The 21,029-nt window shown below is 40.3% G+C and overlaps 1 protein-coding gene across 6 annotated transcripts in view; it reads left to right on the top strand.

The window, feature by feature from the left end:
• Nucleotides 1-21,029, top strand: part of CNTN4 (contactin 4) — a 514,690-nt gene that overhangs the window by 225,037 nt on the left and 268,624 nt on the right. Inside the window, exon 1 of one of the 6 annotated variants that reach the window (XM_033141193.1) lies at nucleotides 13,878-13,894. The exons of the other annotated variants lie outside the window; for them this stretch is intronic. The gene's annotated coding sequence lies outside the window, so the exon portion shown is untranslated. Of the gene's footprint in view, nucleotides 1-13,877; nucleotides 13,895-21,029 lie in introns of those variants that run through there. 6 annotated transcript variants of the gene reach the window in all.

Here is a 21,029-nt window from a genome sequence, read left to right as displayed (position 1 = left end):
TGGGCCACCCCACATCTTGCAGGGAGTGTTCAGCCAACAGCACAATGATAGAATGACATTAAAGGTTAGCGGCGGGGGGGGGGGGAGGAAGGAAATGCCTTGCTGAGTAGGTCAAAATAGTTTCTGCACTAAAAATAGAAATAGTGTAATTATTGCTTGTCTGTACAAGTTGTATACGTTATGGAAGGAAGGAAACAAACTGGCAAAAATGTAACTAAAACTCTGGCATAGCCATAAATGTCATTCACCTTTTCTTCATGTTTTCAGTCAAGTGTTGTATAGCTCAGGCTATCATTGCAGTAATTGTCTTTTTACAGTTGTAGAATACGTTGCCATAAACCTTAAGGAGTCACAAAGCCTATTATCATTGTGTCTTCTTAATCCAAGATTTTTTTTTAAAAAAACTTATTCTCTGACATCATTATGTAACTTCAGATCATTTATCTGGTTCTCAATCAGAAAAGCCAGTTTAAAAACAAATGCTGTTAGAATTTTGTCAGATACATTTATCACTTGATGAAGAGATTCCAGGGCTCTTTACCATGCAGGTTGTTCCTTAAAGTTAGTTTGAGGTACAGCACTTCAAACACAAAGTGAAGCAGGATCTAGCTAGTCTCCCTTCGCTTACTACAAGAACAAAATGAAAACATCAACATTCATTTGTGCTGGGTTCCACAGTTTCTGCAATATATAAGGCCCCACAGGGTCCCGCTCAGTGGAGTATGCCCTGTTCAGCTGTGAAGCAAAGTACCTGCTTATAAAAGTACAGAAGCTATCCTCTCTTGTGACTGACTTTTGAATACAGCCTTGAATCTCAGCCTGGCCTGGCTTTGTAGTCCATCATATTTCCGATTTAAGAACATAAAGACAGCCTTATTGGATCAGAAAAATGGCTTAGCAAGTCCAGCATCATGCTCCCCAAAGTGGCTACCAGATGCCTATGGGAAGCCCATAAGGAGGGCCTGAGTGCAATAGCTCCCTCCTGCTCATGTTCCTTAGCAACTAGGATTCAGACACATGCTGCCTAGTGCCTCTGATGCTGGAGGTAATATATAGCCATCGTGACTGTAATAGATATTGATAGGCTTCTTCATGAATTTGTCTAATTCCCTTTTAAGTTGGTGGCTGTCATTGCGTTTTGTGGGTTGTCTGTTCAGATGTTTCATTTATGTTAGAACTTTCATAGAAAGACAATAGTTGAAATCATACTTTTTTTGGTCATATTTTTGAGAGCCCTGACTGAGAATCTTAAAGATGAACTCTGCCAACCCTTAATGGAAAGTCAAGCTCTTGAATTTTAGATAATGATAGAAATTTAGTTTTGAAACTTCCGCATGTGGCTCTTGAATGCATAGAGTGAAAGGGTTAGAGTAATGTGGGTCACTGGAATCTTGGTTAGGACGGTAACTGCTTCTAGCCACTCTTTGTTTGCCTCAAGCAAGATAGATCTCTGTTGTTTAGCTTTTTGTTGTTCAGTCGTGTCCGACTCTTCATGACCCCATGGACCAGAGCACGCCAGGCACCCCTATCCTCCACTGCCTCCCGCAGTTTGGCCAAACTCATGCCAGTCGCTTCGAGAACACTGTCCAACCATCTCATCCTCTGTCGCCCCCTTCTCCTTGTGCCCTCCATCTTTCCCAACATCAGGGTCTTTTCCAGGGAGTCTTCTCTTCTCATGAGGTGGCCAAAGTATTGGAGCCTCAACTTCAGGATCTGCCCTTCCAGTGAGCACACAGGGCTGATTTCTTTAAGGATGGATATGTTTGATCTTTTTGCAAACATATCCATCCTTAAAGAATGTTTAGCTACATTCCCCCAAAGTAGCTTGGGTTACATTTCAATGGAAGTGCACATTTGAAACCAATGGTGTCACATTCTTTGCTCCTGTGCTTATGTCCTGCTTAAGCTTTGAGCAAGTCACAATACCTTGTTTCCCCCCATTTATAAAACAAGAATAACTCTGATTTAATTTCTGCCAAACTTTTCTGCTTGCCTTTTGCGGATGATACCCAGCTCTACCTCTCTTTCAAATCAGAACCAGTGAAGGCAGTGAAGGTCCTGTGTGAGTGCCTGGAGGCGGTTGGAGGATGGATGGCAGCTAACAGATTGAGGTTGAATCCTGACAAAACAGAAGTACTTTTTTGGGGGGATAGGGGGCGGGTAGGTGTGGGGGACTCCCTGGTCCTGAATGGGGTAACTGTGCCCCTGAAGGATCAGGAGCGCAGCCTGGGAGTCATTTTGGACTCACAGCTGTCCATGGAGGCGCAGGTTAATTCTGTGTCCAGGGCAGCTGTCTACCAGCTCCATCTGGTATGCAGGCTGGGACCCTACCTGCCCGCAGACTGTCTCACCAGAGTGGTGGAGAGGTGCATGCTCTACTTATCTCCCGCTTGGACTACTGCAATGTGCTCTATGTGGGGCTACCTTTGAAGGTGACCCAGAAACTGCAATTAATCCAGAATGCGGCAGCTAGACTGGTGACTGGGAGTGGCCGCTGGGACCACATAACACCGGTCCTGAGAGATCTACATTGGCTCCCAGTACATTTCCGAGCACAATTCAAAGTGTTGGTGCTGACCTTTGAAGCCCTAAACGGCCTCGGTCCTGTATACCTGAAGGAGCGTCTCCACCCCCATCGTTCAGCCCGGACACTGAGATCCAGCACCGAGGGCCTTCTGGCGGTTCCCTCACTGTGAGAAGCAAAGCTGCAGGGAACCAGGCAGAGGGCCTTCACAGTAGTGGCGCCTGCCCTGTGGAACGCCCTCCCATCAGAGGTCAAAGAGATAAACAACTACCTGGCATTCAGAAAATACCTGAAGGCAGCCCTGTTTAGGGAAGTTTTTAATCTGGGGTATTTTAATGTATTTTAATGTTTGTTGGAAGCCGCCCAGAGTGGCTGGGGAGACCCGGCCAGATGGGCGGGGTACAAATAAATTATTATTATTATTATTATTATTATTATTATTATTATTATTATTATTATTATTATTTTGCTGTTTGATTTTCACCCTCTCTCAACGGAGCCAGATGTGAGAGAACAAGAAAGGCAAGAGGCTTGACTGGGACTTTATGAATCTAGCAAGATAAAGTGATGCTGGTGCAATAGCAATTATCAATGACAGTGACTCTCTCCTTGTAGGGAGCATGGAGGAAGGGAAGGTTAGACGAAAACAGTTCTGCAGGATGTGCCTGTGGTGACTGTCTGAGCCAGTGGCATCTTGAAGTCCTTGTTAATGTGCTACCTTGTTAAATAGCAAACATATGAACTGATCCATGTTTACTGGAAGCAGTAGTTCAGCCTGCGTGATTATTGTTGTTTAGTCGTTTAGTTGTGTCCCCATGGACCAGAGCATGGCAGGTACTTATTCAGATAGTAATCGGTAGATGAACTAACTTTTTAGTGGTAAAAGTGAACCAAACTGGTCTTGTCAAAGTTGTAAAATAAATTGCAACTTGCCACCTCCTTGGAACCTCTCAAAAAGTGGGTAGAGCACAGAATAAGGTTAAGCCATGATTTGAACATGTGTTGGGTATTTTATAAACACACACACACACACACACACACACACACACACAATTGCATTGGTCAAATTTCCAATTGGTGGAATGTTCTCCTCAGGGAGGTTTGGCTGGTGCCTTCATTATACACCTCTTTAGGCACCAGACAAAAATGTTCCTCTTCAGCTTCCAATGTGGCTGTGAAGCAAGAGATCATAACTTTCCATTTTAGATTGATCACAACTTAATGCTACATTGAATCACTAAACATAATCATGGTTAATGAAAAACAAAACATCTTCTTAAAGTGTGGTTTGAAGCAGACTTGTTTAACTAACCATAGTTAAGATTAACCACATTTTTTCCTTGTTTGGATGCCACAACAAGCTGCATTCTAAAACAGAATCAAAGGCTTCAAAACTCCTCATCATGACTGTGCTGGAAGTGGAGGAGGAAGTGCATGAGTTCAGAGCTTCCTGTGGCTTGAACTTGTAACTCTCAACTACGGTTTAGCGTCACATGCAGACATGGCCATTATTCAGGGCAACACATATTTTAATTATTGCAAGTTTTTGCAACACTTTATTTGGACAGTGGTACTTTGGCCACAAATGGCTGTTGATCTGAGCATATCTTGTAGGCTCATGTAGTGCCTCTGAATATCTGAGAAAGGTTCAGAAGAGATCCCTTGGCATTCCATTGCTGATAGGAGCATAGGAAGCTGACTTTCAGACTATTTGTATATCTAGCTCATAGGAACGTAAGAGTGCTACTGGATCAGGACAAGGGCTCTTCTAGTCCAGCTTTTGGAAATCTTGAAAGCAGGACCTGAGTGCAATAGCACTCTCCCCAGTTATAATTCCGAGCCACTGGTATTCAGAGGCATACTGCCTCTGGCAGTGGAAATAAAACATAGCTGTGCTGTACTGAAAGCCTTATCCTCCATGAACTTGTCTAATATTCTTTTGAAGAATCCAAGTTGGTGGCCATCACTACCTCATAGGGAAAGAAGTGCTTTCTTTTTTCTATCCTGAATCTTCTAACATTCAGCTTTACTGTATTGTCTTAAGTTAAGAATGGTAGAAAATATAATAATCTTTTCCGCTTTCTCCACACCATGAAAAGTCTTATACCTCTTACCATGTACCACTTTACTTACATCTTCCCCGATAGTTTCTACATTTTGTAATTCACGTCATTGTTTATTAGTGATATTATGACAATCTCAGTTGATTTAAAAAAACAAACCATTTCTACTAAAGATCTAAAGATCAACTTTCCCTGAGGCATTTTTCACAAATGCTCCAAGGTCTTTTTGTATGTGTGTGTGTGGGGGGGAGGGGGAATAAGATCTGTGATTCAAAAGCTCATTCCTCCTGTCCCGTTGTTTGTTTGATGTCACTGTTGGCTTTCCTCCACTCTGGAACATGTGTGGCTGGAAACAGAAGCAAGACAGTGGCCTGGTTAGAGCTGGGTCAAACTTCCTGTCTCAGTTTGGATTGATTTGGGTCTTTCCAAACTTTTTTATGTTTGTTGTTTGTTTGAAGAATTCTTGGAATTATTTATGTAGAATTATTTCAACTTTCTCTGCAGTTCAGAAAGACTTGGCCTGCAGGAGCTCTTCTGCTGGTGCCAGGGTGATGTGCCAGTTTTGCCGTCTTCTGCCTCTCCTAAACTTACTAAGCTGCTGGGGGCAGGGGAGGGAGAAGAATAAACACCAGCCAAGACATCTGGCCATAGCTCTTCCTAAGCGATAACATTCTGTAGGGATTTTGCCAGAACATTTTAGATCCTCCACTGCAGACTTGAACCCTGGGATTTTTTTTTTAACTGTGTCTGTTAAAACAGGAAGAATATATTTTTAATGACACTTCCCAGAGTTCCTATCTTCAATGCAATAGTTTAGAGTGCTTTGGGCTTCAGCATTGTTCACTGTTTCCCATCCTCTTCTCCAATTCAATAGGTTAAGAGAAAGAGGGAAGAGGGATAGAAACTGGCACATCAGAGGGCTAAAGCCAAACCATTACATGCTGAGGCAAAAGTCAACTGGGGCTTAGGCTCACATGATAATGGTCTTACACTAGGCGTGGCCAAACTTGGCCCTCCATATGTTTTTGGACTACAACTCCCATCATCCCTAGCTAACAGGACCAGTGGTCAGGGATGATGGGAGTTGTAGGCCAAAAACATCTGTGGACCCAAAGTTTGGCCATGCCTGTCTTACATACTCCATAACAAATTTCAGAAATATGATTGAAGGTAGTAATAATTTTTTCTAAGCTGTGCAATGTACTTTTTTACAATCTCTGAAATAAGTCAATAAAGCATGTGGCACAAACAGAATTATATATTGCAGCATGAATTGTTTGTAGGCTGTGATTACCTCCATAACCTGTGCTCTACCACTTCTGAGTAATCAATATATCTTAATGTTGCAAATTACAGAAAGCAAACAATTTATTTTATTGCACATGGGGTAACCTGTGAATTCATGAAATCGTGTTATTTCGTGTTATCACATCTCTTCAGTCATTCAGTGATATGTTTTGAGATAGTGAAGTGGACTGATAACTTCTCAGGTTCAGTTTAAATAGTGTGCTATTCATTCAGAGGGTGTCATTAAAGTTTCTGCACTGCATGTTGGGCGACTGTGAAGTTTGGAGGTTGCTTACTATTTGTTTTGCATGGATAGTATGTACACCAACAGTGCATTTTTTGGCAATGGGTAGCGCTGGCATAGACATTCTCTAGATCATACAGTAAAGTGAAATGCCCATGTTTCTGTGTTATGGAGCACTAACACAAAAAGGCAATTGTCATTGACCTCCATGAGGATGATGTACTGTTTCAGTACAATCTTAATTTTCAGCGTTTAAGAACCACAGTTGATTAACAGTTCTATCCAAATGTCATCTTAGGTGTGCCTTCACTATACATTTCAGGTGTCTCAGAACTGGAAAACTGTGACTTAAAGTTTGTTGCAATTAATGATTTCTACATGAATTCTTTGTTTTATTGCCTCTTTTGTCCTTTCTGTGTTCTTGTCATTCTTTTGTGTGCCCGTGCAGTACTTTATGTACACACAAAGAGCCACACAATAACAAATGAAGGGGGGAAGGGACACTGGCAAATAATAACACTGGGCGGGGGGGGGGGGAACAAAACGAGAAATCCCAGCTCACTATTTGAAACGACAAGATGGAGTACGTATTCCAATGTAAATTCTAATCCAGGTTACTGTCATGTTCCAAGGGCAATGTTCTTTGTATGCCTGACTAGGGACTTTATGATGAACTTCTTACATATTTAATGACAATTTGGATTTCCCGGTTAACATTAAGAGCTGTTCAATATTGGAATAAACTTCCTCAGGAACTGGTGGACTCTCCTTTCCTAGGAGCATTTAACCAGTGGGTGGACAAGAATCTGTTGCATGCTGTAGTTGCATCCCGCATTGTTGAAGGACTAGCTCAGCTGGCAGAACATGAGACTCTTAAGCTCAGGGTTGTGGGTTTGAGCCCCACATTGGGCAAAAGATTACTGTGTTGGCCTGGATGACACTTGTGTTTCCTTGCAACTCTACAATTCTATGATTTTATGACTTCCAAGACCCTGCCCATATGATATGCTGTAATTTGTGCATGATTCAATTGTGCATTGTGTTTATTGAGGGGGGAAAGTTTAATTGTTTCTGCTCTGCATCATGTACAAAATGCATGAGCTTGCTAGAAAGTTTTCAGTGCATCCTGAAGCTCTCGGTAAAAATGTTTATTTCTCCTCTCTGGAACAATGCATATTTCATTGCTGTTAAGTGACAACTTGGAAGCTGGGGAGTGACATTTAACTTCTTTCTGCTATAGTGACACGATGACAGCTGTCGTAGGAAGGAGAAAGATACAATGATTAAAATTCTTTCGATAAAGGCATGCTCACTTTTGCAGCTTAATGGAAATCACTTCCAAGTGAAAAAGTCTGGACCACTAAGTATTTTAAGTCAACAAATTGTGTGCTGTCTATGTTTGAAGGAATTAATCTTCCTTTAAACTTTCAATAAACCTAGCATTATAGCAAGGGAAATATTAGTTATTATTGGATCCTGCCTATGAAGATTTACTACCATGAGGTCCTTAGATTTGGGTGAGATTTTTGTGGTTATGGTGTATGAAACATGAATAGTAAACATATTATTATACAAAGCAAAATCACTCCAAGCAATAACTAATTTATCACCAGATGAGGTTTTTAGGCCTGATATTTTACTTCTGGACAAGTCTTTGATAGGCCTCTGTTGCTGAAACATGTGAAGTTATTTATTTAAATTTCGGTTGTCAAGATTCAGGTGTGATATAAAATAATTCTTTTCTGATATAATAGTCATTATTTCTGCCCGTCTCTCTCTCACACTTACTCTTTCACACCCACACACCCACAAGGTTCATGCAACAGGCATTAGCAGAAGTTCTATGTGTGCTGCTGCCCCAATCAGATATGGTTTGCTCATTAACCTGTCCCAAGGCTAGTGTTGCCAGACTAACAAAGCCAGGTGAAAACCATCCTCTTTTTCAACTTGGGTGTCTAGCAGCTTGACCCTTTTGAATGTAAGTTACTGTTGGAGAGAGGTTTGGAAGAGAAATTCCTACTCTCCAATTAAATGCAATGGTGATTGTTACCAAGCATATTAAAACTTGGTTAGGGTTACATCTGTCCTCATCCACCTTTAAATGTTCTCCATGAAAATGCTTAGGCTAGAATAAATCACAGATACTTGTTGTTGTTGTCGTTCAGTCGTGTCCGACTCTTCGTGACCCCGTGGACCAGAGCACGGCAGGCACCCCTATCCTCCGCTGCCTCCCGCAGTTTGGCCAAACTCATGCCAGTCGCTTCGAGAACACTGTCCAACCATCTCATCCTCTGTCGTCCCCTTCTCCTTGTGCCCTCCATCTTCCCCAACATCAGGGTCTTTTCCAGGGAGTCTTCTCTTCTCATGAGGTGGCCAAAGTATTGGAGCCTAAACTTCACAGATACTTAGCTTCACAAATAAGTGAATATTTTACTCAGTTTCCAGAAGTTACAGCAAACAAGTCCTTGTCCATTAGCAGTAGAAAAAAAGATGATGAAAAGGGTTCCAGGTGAATTAAAAAGAAAAAAAAGTACTAGGTTTCCTTACAAAAAGATCATTCAGTATTTGGATTAGCAAAGATGCAGGCTATAAAATCTCATTTTAGAGAGAGTCAAATCACTTGCATGAAGGAGAAAAAGACTGAGAATGGAGGAGGGAGCAGAGCCTGCTAAGCCATACTCACACTGGTAACTTAAGCTCAGGGATGAGGTTAACCCTTTCATGCACACAAGTTTGAGTCAGTAACAGTTACCAGTACTTCTTTTAGAACAGCCAGAGATTCTGATGCAATGGAAAGTTAAGAAGTGAAGAAGAAAGATGCCTGTGTACTAGAGAGCCATAATAAATGATATCCTAAAACAGGGCTCTACTGAAAGCCATGATTTGGTAGATTGCATCTCAGGGTGTATGGAAAAGTTGGAGGTGATTCCCCTTTTTTTTGCTTAGCCTTCTGTATTCAGTTTGGTATGCTGAAGGCTACAACTAAATACTATGCCTGTGAGCTTTGAGGTGTGGTGCTCCTTAACTGAGGGTTCCTTAACAGGTGAATATTTCATGTCAATTGTTTCTTTTTACCTTTTATGTTTGTTTATATCACACATTTCTTCCATCATGGAAACCATGGAAGGAATGTGTATTCAGCCATTTAATTACAGTTCATAGCATAAATTGAAAGATTGGGTACTATAAGGTGTGCACATTCATGGTACTACTACTTTAATATATTTGCAGTACATTGTGTGACAGCATAATGTTTCATGTGATTTTCATTGGTCCAGCTGAAGCTGATCTTGATTTCTCACTGCCTTTTTGGAACTATAGTTTGAGGCTAAAGGAGCTGGATATGACTCATACTAACCGAAGGCTGAAAGTTAGCCAGTGGAATGGGGGGGGGGGGGGCAAAAGAAGAAAACCATTGCCTCTTGAGTTGTGGGAGATGATTTGACAGTTGGCTTCTCAGAGAGATATTTAGCTGGAATCGATGTTAGGGGTGCTAAGTTGGTTGGTCCTTTTTACAGTGATAATAAATATACCCAAAGCAAAGAATAGAAAAGGGGGAAACATACATGATTCAAGTCACATATATCATGTTCTCCATAATTTTTCAAGCCTGTAGCCCTCAGTCTTGTAACACATTATATTGCAATTTAAGGAAATGTTATCAGAGGGTTGTTTGGGGTTTTCTTTTCAGAAGATGATTTGTCACCAGCAAAGGATCATTCACTTGCAAAATGATTTTGACTGAATTGACGTGAGGCTTGGGCTGCACACTTTAAAAGTCAGTTGCTGCAAATTAAATAATCTACTACTCAAAATACCTAAGTAAAATAATGTGGGCCAGTATGTCTAGATGATGTGGACACATGTGGGGGGGGGGGAGAGGAGATAAGATTTCCTGTTATTCCTATCTACTTCTGCTCTGTGAACTAATTCCTAGTCCTGGGAAACGAATTTTTAATTTTGGCTGCTTCATTAATATTTTCTTCATGCAGGAAAGATACTTACCATTCAGTAGCTCATAAATATCCTTTATTTAATGTCTGTCTTCTTTAGAATAAAGAGAAGTGATCCAGCAGTATTACAACTGCTTTGCAGCAAGTAATCTGTTCATTCTGGTTTAGCCCTCTAGAAACCTGCAGTTTCTTCCCAGATACCGTAAGCCTGCAACTTAAACGAGGGTTACGTTCCAGGGATTGCTCTTAAAGCTAAAACCACATAGAGTCAAAACACATCAGGTTCAATGCTGGGAGAGCCAAAGTCATTATTGTTGGCATCCGTCTGCCTTGAAAACCAATGGAGTGTGCCTTTAGGGGTGGAGTCAAATCACTGTGTTAGCAGCACCAAAGTGAAATCCCTGGGGCACAAGCCTGGGTAGTGTGTATGGAGGTCCTGGGCTTCCCAGACGACCAGACCACCCTCAAACCTCTCTGATGTGGTCCAAAGGAAAGTAGAACAATACGTTTGGCATTACTTGGTTGCCGGAAGAAGGTGCAAAAGGTGCCATCCAGCTGTCTTAGGGACTCTACTCCAGATTTGTGTAGGGTTTACTCCTTAGCCTTTTCTTCTCCCAAAAATATCCCACAAGACAGCAGAGGATTAGGAGCATAGTTTTCCTTCTTCTAGATGGGCTACCTTCCCAGGTTGACAAGCCCCATCTGCTCCTCATTTTCTTTTACAGCATGTGCAGAAACCTCCTTCTTGACCATTGGACCCCACTATTGATCTTGTCTGCTCAATCCACTGGCGCCTTTTTCCAAATGCAGGGGAAGATTAGCCAGCCACTTGAAGCCATTCCCAGGATGTGGCCGCTGCCTCATGCTGACAGCTAAGTGCAGGGTGGGGACCAAAGGTGGACAAACTACTTCAGAAGGAGTCTATTACCCCTCTCCTAACACCCCATAAGTTAATAGTTTACTTTTATATAATATGTCATAGAGCAGCAACATCTAGCAATGACTTGCATTTGCTAAATAGTGCTCTTTGGCCATAATGGAACCAACAACAGAGAGTTTTCATACCACCTTGTAGTTCAGTGCTTTTTAGTAGAAACAAGACAAACCCATTCAAAAGGTAGGTCTTAAATGCTGAGGTATGAAGTGGAAATGTACATATGAAATAATTATTTTTTAGTTGATGGTGAAATGCTGCTTGAACTGGAACAATTTCTCATAAGCAAAAAACCAAACATGCAAATGCTTTAAACTGACAGAATTTGGAACTGTATAGTAGTACATTACCTATGAAATGTATAGTTAATGTAACTTCCAATTTTCACATATAAATATGATACATGGTATATGTTTCTATTACAGTGCTTGTATATTAACATACAAAAATAAATTAAAATCCTAATCACATTGCTACAATGTAGCTTCAGAATTATAATCCAATCTGCTTTCCTTCTATTTAATCCCTTGCAAAGGCCATTTTCTTCCCCTTCTTTTGCTGCTGAGGCTTGTTAGTGTCTTGTTTCTTTATTTTCATTTTCCTCCTCCTTCCCCTGCGTATATTTTTATCCCTGGGCCAATATCTTTCTCTCCCCCACAGGTTTCTATTTTGCTTCTAGGTTTCCCTTTAACAGTCTCCACTTCCTGTCTCATTTGCTTACTCCTGTCTTCTCTAATATTGATTCCTGCTCATGCTGCGCAGTCACTCCTAATGATTTTTGACATTTTTAAGGGCAGAATGCTTCCTTGCACACTCCATCATGATTCTCCCCTGGCAGATACAAGTAACTCCCACTGAAGTCAGTGAGAGTTATTTGTAATCCTGGAAGGGGAGAGAAACACTAACCCTCAAAGATGGCTCCAGGGGTATTGGTCACATTGGACTGGTGCTTAAACGACTAAGAAAGCTGTCTCCCATCAAAGAGTGGAGTAAAATGGTGACTGAAGCTTTCTGCATACCCAAGGTTTGTCTAATCCATTTGTTTGGGGATGGGAGGAAATTTTCCCCAAATGAGAATAGCTCTCCACTTCCCAACCCCCAAACCCATCCCCAAGATAGATCATGTTTCTTGGTCATTTGCTTAATATTTCTTTAAAATATTGCTTGTTCATCTAGCTCTTAAGAGATATTTGGGTGCTTAGCAATACTCATAATGTTATTCCTTATTCTAATCATGTCTCTGTCTTTTTATGTCGCTTCTTTTTCTGTATTTAGGAGTTATAGATGAGTTTTGATTTTGAGAGCATTCTCTTGATTTTGTGAGAATTAGTTTGAAGTGTACTGGTGCTCTTTTACTCTAGCTGACTAGTCCTTTACTCCTCTTGTATCTGTGAAAGTCATGCAATGGAAGAAAATGAAATGGAAGATTAATTTCCTGTTTTTGTTGTTGTTGTTGTTGTTGGTGGTGGTGGTGGTGGCTCTGTCCACTTGAACAAAGGAACATAAATGAATGCCTTATAACAAGTCACTTCATATATTCATCTAACCCAGCACTATCTAATCTCAATGTCAGCAGGTCCCCATCGTCTTGGGCAGAGTGAGATATTTCCCTTCCACACTATCTGAAATCCCTTACCTGATGATGCTTTTGATTGAACCTGTGGCCTTCTGCATACAAAATTGGTCCTTTGCTGTTGGATGTATATCCCCTCTCTATTTAAAAAGAGGGCTATGTACACACAACACTTTATTCTAGATTCAATGGAGTGCTTGTTTTTTCTCCATAGTCCGCACACAAAATCAAGATTTATTGCATATGTTTGTGCTTCTTGAGAAACTGGTTTGAATTCAAACTAAAAGCTAATTGCAGATTGATTCTGCATTACCCAGCAGTGTGTCTGTTTGAAAACACAGGTGGTCCTGGCAGTGAGGGATGTGTATCCACACCTGTCCAATGGCGCTATGGGTGGGCATGTACCAAAATCACAACCACTGCTTCTTTCTGCATTCACATGGGGCATGTGTTTAAGGGGATAATTTTCAAACACTTGTCAAGTAACCACACCAACTCTTGCAGATGACAGGGTCCAGAATCAATGTAGGTCAAAAGTAGTGTGTTGAGGACAAGTATGAACACTTTCAGATTGAGAAAATTACATTTTTGGGGCTGCAAACAGGTTAGTGACTATGCAGTCTGAGTCTTAATTGAAAGCCTACAAAAATGTGTGTCATGCTCTTTGAAACAGTGGTTGAGTTCAGGTTTTCAAACATTTTTTTTGTGTGGGTTTACAAGGAAGAACAGGGCTGACTGGGAAATCTTAGGCAGTTGCCATGGTCTCTGTGCAGGTTGCTGGAGAGATTATTTTGTGCACTTCATATCATCCCACATGATACCCCCTGTAGGAATCTTACTGGTATTACCTGGTCTTGTTGTTACTTTTCCAGGTGTTTCCTCTCATTTGCATGCCACAGCTGACTGCTGAATACTTTAGCAGCTTGATAGCCTCTGGCTAGGAGAAAAAGCTTTCTGCAGTCTTACTGCTTTCTTTCCAGCAGGAGCCAGCATTTAGTGTGAGGCTGAGTTTATACTTGATAAATAAAAAAAGGGTGGGAGGGCTGGTATCAATAACGCCACAAAATCTGCATACTTAAGATGTGCTATTTCATTCATGCTTTCAAGCCTTCTGGCACGATATTGTAAACATGCAGGGTTTTTATATCAGTTTTAAGCTAAATAATGCCTACATAAATTGAATGCAATGCAATTTCTTTGCTTTTATTTCAGAGTTTATTTTCAGTTATGTTCAGCAATTCAGGGAAGTTACTGAGAAAGGGGACAGCGAAAGAATGAAAACATTTGCTCTATAGAATTAATCAGTTCATGGACATGTAGGTATCATACAATTGTATGGCTGGTGGATTTTTTTTTTATTTTTTGTTTTGTTTTTGCTGAATGTTCACAGCAACCAAATTACATTTGTCAAACTGAGAACTAAACTGGATGTTGCATGGGAAATTATGATTGGATTTTTCCACACAACGTAATTCTTCTAAAAGAAGCAAAAATAAAATGTTATCTTAAAAAAAGTGCACAGGGGGTAGAGGACTAGATCAAATCATACCCCTAATTTGCCCCCTTCTGGTGGGCTAGCGTTGACAGGTGGGCAGGACCACCCATCTGTCCACCACCTGATATCATCAGGATGCCAGGTGATGGACACCTATCAAAGTTCAATACTCAATTAGTTCAATACTCTTGATGTGGGGCTGCCCTTAAGGTTAGGCTGGAAGCTTCAGTTTTTGCAAAAAGGGGCAGGTGGGAGTGGAATAGACTACTGCTAGTATATAAAATTATGGCTGAACAAACTATGCTAGCTGCAAATATTTCTCTGGACCAAATACAAAGTTTTAGCAATGTATGAGGACTGAAACAATTCAACACCAGGTCGTTTGAAAGATAATCTTACCCCCTATATACATTTTTGACAGCTGTACTCATCAGAGGAAGCTCTTCCAATGGTGCCTAGGGTAGGCCTATCTGCTCAATGACAAGTCAAAACCAGACCTTTAGCATTGCAATTCCAGTTGTATAGAAATTTCCACCCTGTACAAATTAGACAGGCACCAATCATATTGGTTTCTTTGTACCTATTACATATATAGACAAGCCTTTCCAGAAAGATCGTCTCAGCCACGCTTATCTATTTTCAACATTAAATTATATATAAAGACTTTCTGTACATCACTGTGAATTTTCTGGAATATAAAATGAATAATACATTCCATAAGGAAATAAAATAAATAACCGTCTTCTGGGATGAGTGCAAAACTTGTTGGAGAAGGCTTACTGCACACCCAGGGCGCACTACAATAAACAGTGGATTCAGCATTTCAGGTCTTAAATTTTAAATGTCATCATCTGTTATTTTCTCTGTAGGCGAGTGAGCACTACTGCTGCAGTGATTTTCATGTGGGGAACCCAGGCAGTGTACAATAAGCATTTTCACTGTGCCTGCCCATTTAGGTTTTCCAAATCTATGCTTACACTCTCCAAGGGGGTTCTTATTTAATGGCAGGGAAACCACGTCAGTGCATTAAAGTTTGTGAAGTAGTCACAAGGAAGAAAACATCAGTAACAATAGTCATACATTGCTAAGAAGAGTAGTCACCATTGTGAAGGAAAGTGAAAGAAGAGCTGGTTTTGCCTGCCACATAAATGAGGCTTATAGTTCTGTCAACATGAAATGAATTATCAATTACCTTGCAGGGTCCTGAGAGGACCATGATAAAAGAAATGAGCAACAATAAAAGGGGCTTTAAATATTAATAATGGGTTGCAAATAAGATCGCTGAGCCAAATAAGTGTGTATATCTACACACAAGTAGAAAAGATATATAAGTACTTTGCCTTTAAAAAAAATACAACATAATACTTGCTTTGTTGGGTCTGTTTCCATATTTGTATCCCATTATATCAGTTTTTCACTATTAAGAACTAGGTTATGGCCATTAAAAGATCTGTACTTTTCCAAAACTGCTTTATCCTTGGTTTTCATCCTCTGATAGGATGGTCACACAGTTGGGATAATAAGAGAACAGATAGAATGGTTCCCTGATAATGGTCTGCATTATGAATCAGCTGAAATTCTATGTGGTGATGCGGGTGGCGCTGTGGTCTAAATCACAGAGCCTCTTGGGCTTGCCGATCAGAAGGTCGGCGGTTCAAATCCCCACGCTGGGGTGAGCTCCTGTTTGCTCCCTGCTCCAGCCAACCTAGCAGTTTGAAAGCACGTCAAAGTGCAAGTAGATCAATAGGTACCACTCCGGCGGGAAGTAAACGACATTTCCGTGCGCTGCTCTGGTTCACCACAAGCGGCTTAGTCATGCTGGCCACATGACCCAGAAGTTGTCTGCGGACAAATGCCGGCTCCATCGACCTGTAAAGCAAGATGAGCGCCGCAACTCCAGAGTCGTCCGCGACTGGGCTTAACGGTCATGGGTCCCTTTACTTTTACCTATATATAAAATTGTAAGTTTGAAGATGTACCATTTGAAGAAGGAGGAGGAGCTATAGGGCAGACCCCTCTAAAAAAAGTTGTCTCAATGAGGCCACAGCATTCCCAGAAGCTACTAAATTTAAGAGTAACTGTGGGCAAGCCACTCTGTACTAACTTCTGATAAATTTTTGGAGCTTCCCACTGACATCAGGTAAGCTGTTGCTTTTTCAAAACTTGTTGCTCAGCACCTGTAGATCATTTGTTTTGCATTTTCAAAGTAGAGAGATTAGTAGCTTTGTGGTTTGGTATACACCAAATGAGCATTACCCACTTATAGGGCTGAAGTAAAGCCCAATTTTAAATTAAGCTGATTATTTGTATCATCATCAACCACTTACAATTGCTTGACTGCTCCCTGTATTTACTTGTCTGTATTATTTGATCCCTCCAGAATGTTTTTAAAAGAACAAATGCTAATAGTTTTACAACCATCTGCCGAAGATAAAAAAAAAAAAAATACAGGATAAACTGAATATTCACGGTATGGCATTTGTTGTTAATAAAAACTTTGATTTCCAACCAGATGCTGCTTGAAAGAAATAATAAAATCTCCAAAGGAAATGAGCTTGGATGCTAACAAGTTTAGTCGTTGATATGTTTTGAACATAATATTTAACTATGATAAGCTGAGGAAGTTTATCAGAAGGGAAGGGGGATCTTTATAGCCCGATGCTTCCTCCCATAATGCAAACCATAGTTTAGTGTTGCAGCTGAAAAAAGGCCAGTGTGAGGACTGATGCTCACATGGATGAATGCTAGGACATAACTGAGTGAGAAACGCTACTGTGTGTGATTTGACTATACGTGAATGGGATTTAATGAGTCTATATTACATTTAAGTAGTGTAGTAGTGGAGCATAGCTTGTCATCTTTCTTTCTTTTTAAGATTATATAATCTGATTCATGTATTCAAGCTGGTTACTTATTTTCTCTTCCCAATCCTGCCTCATGTGTGGAATCACATAAAGAACATGTCTGTGAAATCTGGGCGGTAAATGGGTATATCATTAAGTTGTATACTAGAAGTAACTTTTCAGTCTTGATACCCCCCCCCCCCCCAAGTTGCATATGTGGGACATGAATGGGGAAAAAGTGTATGTGGAGAAAATAAGCCACTAGGTCATGTGTGAATTCACATAATCCTCTACATATCTAAAGTGGTACCTCTGTTTACGTACTTAATTCATTCCGGAGGTCCGTTCTTAACCTGAAACTGTTCTTAACCTGAAGCACCATTTTAGCTCATGGGACCTCCCGCTGTCGCTGCACCGCCAGAGCACAATTTCTGTTCTTATCCTGAAGCAAAGTTCTTAACCTGAAGCGTTATTTCTGGGTTACCAGAGTATGTAACCTGAAGCGTATGTAACCCGGGGTACCACTGTACTCTGAAATAAGTTTGAGTTTGATCACACTTACTTGCTTTTGAGTGTGTATATAACTGCAGTCTTAGATCTGAAGTGTCTCTATACCACCTTCGATAAACCTGGTGTTCTCTTTGGCATATAGTCACATTAAAGTTAAGCCACAGATTAAATACTGTCTATTGACAGACACACAGATACCATTTGTAAGCTGTCTAGAGAATTGTATTGATGAGTAGCCATGCAAATTTAAAAAATTCTTTCTAGTCTGGCATATTGAACATTCCAAACACACAGAGGTCTTGATGCTGAAGTTTCACTATAGAAATAAAAAGTAACAAAGTGTAAAATAATGTCATCTGCCAGTCTCTGGCTGGTGGAAAAAAAGTTAATACATTGCTTTCAACAGTGACATCTTTTAAAGAAAAATAATTTATGTAATTTGAAATTGGATAAATGTGTGTATGTTGTTTCCTCCTGTGATTTTCTTTCATTCACTAAACCGCTTATCATTTTTATTTTCTGATCAAAGAAAGCAAAATTCTTCAAATCTACTGTTACATATTTTCAATGACCACGACACACATCAGGACTTTTCATTAAACTAAATATATTTGTACGGACTTCGTTGACATTTGCTTAAATTACAAACTACTGAGTCAGATTAACACTCCCAACACTGAACCACTTTGTAGTCATAGTAATGGTATGTTTTCAATGTAGATTTGTTTGATGACATAAATTAGCAGACTGTGTTCAGTCCAGCCCAAAATGAATTAAAGCTGATACTGCAGAAATTCTTCCACAGCTGAATAGTGCACAATGGATATGCCAAAGGATGCTGGGAGATAAATTCCAACAATTTACTTCTAGTCCCAATTGCTCTGGGAAGCTTATTTTCTCAGTAAGAGAAAATACACAGCTTTCTAGATGCTATTAGTTTGAAAAATTAAGGGTGGATGTCTTTTTGTGTGAGGCAAGTGGAACGTTAATGGCATCACAGGAGTAATAAAGAACTAAGCTCCTAACCTTATGTTTGAAAAGTCTGGGGTTGAAGGCAAAAGCTGTTCACTTAAAGAACGGACAGTGTGAAGCAGCCCTGAAAGATAGGCTAGGAGAAAGGCAGTTAAATAATCAGATAATATAAGCTACAGAGAAATGGGCCTTTCAGTCTTTGTAGAAATGTGAACTCTTAACGAAACAATGAAAAATATTTGAACTATGAGCTCAGTATTTCTACCGGTAGGTTAGAAATCCACTCCAGGCAAAGAATGAGATGTGATTAGTAGCTGGTCGGAAATGTATTTACTTACTTATTAGCATTGTTAATTCATTTATAACCTGCATTTAGGTTGAAAGATCATACACATACACAAACACAGAACAGCTAACAGTGCAAAGTTTAAACCAATATAAGTTATATCACTTATTTTGATTTGGATAATTGTTTTTGTGTTAATGGTTTGATGCCTTACTGCTTTACTGGTTGTATACATACTGCTCTGTTGTTGTTTTTTGTAAACCACAAGAATTAAAATGTTTGTGTGTGTGTGTGTGTGTGTGTGTGTGTGTGTGTGTTACAGTAGCCTTCTATTCCTCTAAAAATTGGGGGAGGCGTTAACCATCAGTAGCAGTTCTATTTAGCTGATTGCAACTTGTGACTAGGACTTACATTTGTTAACGTGCTGGAAGCTGCCCAGAGAGGCTGGGGAAACCCAGCCAGATGGGTGGGGTATAAATAATACAATTATTACTATTATCGTTGTGGTTTGTAAACAGAGGCATTTGTGAGGGCGTTTAGTGAGGAAGTTTGAGGGAGAGGCTTGGGGTGCTGTCTCACAGTGGACATGCGATCAGGAGACATGTACGGTGCAGGAGCTGCTGCAGTGACCTAAAACACTTGTGCGATGTTTGTCTTTGTGGCTGAGAATGTGCAAAACTACTCCTGCAGCAAATGCTAGAAAAGAAGGTACAGCAGCTTGAGGCCCGCCTATTCACACTTCCACCTACTGGGAAAGAAGAAGGAGAGAAGGTGGAACTGCTCAACACCTACTTTGCTTTTGTCTTCAGCACAAACAACAATGCTGCAGCAGCTGCCGTATCGGCTGCCTAAGCTGCCACCATGTAATTTGCAAAACACTGTGGCAAGGGCTTTTTATCAAGGAATTAATGTCTAAACAGACCAGGAATTACTTAATAAAATAGCATTCTCATATGAACTAGTATAGTTTATCTAATGCTATCCAGGAATGAGCAGAACAGATTTCCACTCATGCACTAGGACGGAACCCTCATCTGTTCATCCCTGCAACCCCCTCAAAATCTGCTCTGGAGGGTTGGAGGGCAGTCTGAAGCAGCTTTTACAGACTTGGGGGTGGGCTTATTGGGGACGAGAGGAATCTTGACAAATTCTCAGAATTGTTTTTGAGGAACCTGGAAGAGACAAAATAACAAATATATGTACAGAGCCCACTGTCTCTTCTTTGATGTTAAGTCTCTCATTCTGTTTAGGTTGTGATTGAGTTTCATGACAACTGATGGTGGATGTGCTGCAGTGAAATGGGACTTTCTGAACACCAGAGAGAGAAGAGGCCTGACAAGTATGAATTGCTAGGCTGAGATGGGTGCTTGCTTTGTTATTGTGTGTGACTTCAGTGTAGCAGCAAAATGAAATCACGTCCTAGTCTGACAAGGAGATACCCGATAACTCAATATGTGCTTCAGCTATTTAAATTCCATTTATCCCACACTGTGAACATTATGCATAATAGCCTCATTTGACAAAATAACTTCGTACAGTAGGCTGCTTGCATATAAGTATTCTGCAGGGTGCTTATCATATAAAAGGCTTTTACGTACATGTCATTCTCATGACATATAAGGAAGATGTGAGGCATTTCATGATCTGGCATGTTTTCTGGAAGAATGAGTGGTGAGTTGAGTTCATTTGTTGATCCCACTATCTTGCTTCCATAATTCTTACTCTTGTACTGCTTTCCCTCTTCTTAATTCCTCTGCTTCCACTTGTAATATAAATAAGGTGATTTCTGAAATACTACGTTTGCATAAGTTTCATTGGGAATATATCACCAAATGCCTCTTTGAAAACTAAATTAATGTCAAGTAATTCCTTTTACAAGGACTAGGTGCTATATATAGTGCACCATGTTTTGCAGGGAATTTAGAGGTACATATTTCATGAAAACTATGCAAGTATCAAGCTTTCAAAGTGTGTAGCTAAAAAAAAAAGCTGAAAATGGAGATCCATGTTCTGCAAGAAAGATATAAGTACTTTTAATAGTGCACTTCCTTACTAAGAACACCTGTTTAATCAATTATTTAAATGCATGACATACAGTTCATTTTCCAAGGAACTCAGCGCAAAGTGGCTCAACCAGTTCCCCCCCATGATTCCAGTAGCAGAACTTTGGGAAGCAGTAGTGTGGAATAAAGGCAATAGTTCCTTCTTTGGTAAGACCATTTAGGTTGGAGTTCTTTCTTCAAGGGTAAAATTAAGTGGTCTGTGTTAAGTAGCTATTGGTTAATTATTATTATTATCATTATTTGGACGGATCGTTACTGGCCCAGTAGTGGGTGGCATATGAA

Source organism: Lacerta agilis, chromosome 2, assembly GCF_009819535.1.
Source record: "Lacerta agilis isolate rLacAgi1 chromosome 2, rLacAgi1.pri, whole genome shotgun sequence".
NCBI lineage: Eukaryota > Metazoa > Chordata > Lepidosauria > Squamata > Lacertidae > Lacerta > Lacerta agilis.
Note: the sequence above shows the minus strand (reverse complement) of the source record. Positions and strands in the feature narration are given on the sequence as shown.